Here is a 1,062-nt window from a genome sequence, read left to right on the forward strand (position 1 = left end):
CCCAACACAGACACACACACACACACACACACACACACAATTTGTAGGAAAAAAATGGTTTTGTACGTGGGATAAAACAATATAAATTCAAAACTTACAGATAAGGGTTAGCTCTATCGCTCATCTCTTTAAAAAGTTTCTATGAATATCCAGTCAAAACCAACAAGAGTATCTCCCTTGAAATGTTATTTCTATGGCTTTCTAAGTAGGCCAGAGGACTGCACACTGTCTTGGAATGTCCTCAGAAGGCTCTGTCAGTGATCAGGTAACAGAGTAAAATCCCCAGTTCTTTCTTTCAAGTGGAAGAGGGAAGACAGAGGGACAGAGAAACTATTCAAATTTTGTCTTCTTTCCTTGTGGCTTGTAGACTCCTCCTCCTCCTCTTCCTCCTTGGAAGACACCTCGCCCTCCAAAACCTCCTCGGCCTCTGCCACCAAATCCACCTCTGCCTCCTTGCCTCCACCTCAACCCCCGAAGTCACCTTCAACCCTTAGGCTTGGCCCAATCCAAGGTAACTTTGTTTCCATCAATTTCACCATCTTCCATGGCCTCCTTGGTAGCTTTGGCATTTTCTTCACTGTTGAAGTCTATAAAAACCAAACCCTTTGGAGGATCCTGTTTCCCAGTCAGTTACTATCCTTGCACGAATAGAGCCATCAAAAGACTCCTTTAATGTCTCTTCAGTGGTATCCTCAGACAAACCTTGGACAAACAGAGTTTTGGAGGGCTCTGGACTTCTTGCATTAGGCAATCCCCTGGGTCTTTGCAGCTCCAGCCTGATTGCTCTGCCTCCAATTTCCCTTTTATTACAGGAATTTAAAGTTTCTTTAGTGTCTTCAAATGAAGCAAATTCTATAAACGCATACCCTTTAGATTTGCCATTTCGGCTCTGAGGCACTTTAATGAAAGTTGCCTTCTCAAATACTTCCTGAAGTGTTTCTTCGGTTGCACTGTAGGAAAGGTTGCTCAAAATCAGAGTTTTTGATTCACCACTCCAAGTGCTATTCTTTCCACCTCTATGGTCTTGATTTTGACCTTTCTCTCCAGTGTAGTATAGAGAAA

General features: G+C 42.9%; 1 pseudogene; it reads right to left on the reverse strand.

The window, feature by feature from the left end:
- Positions 1 to 330: 330 nt before the first annotated feature.
- LOC102485149 (nucleolin-like) overlaps positions 331 to 1,062 on the reverse strand; it is a 14,700-nt pseudogene continuing 13,968 nt past the window's right edge.

Source organism: Tupaia chinensis, unplaced genomic scaffold (assembly GCF_000334495.1).
Source record: "Tupaia chinensis unplaced genomic scaffold, TupChi_1.0 Scaffold143796_1, whole genome shotgun sequence".
In the NCBI taxonomy this organism is placed as follows: domain Eukaryota; kingdom Metazoa; phylum Chordata; class Mammalia; order Scandentia; family Tupaiidae; genus Tupaia; species Tupaia belangeri.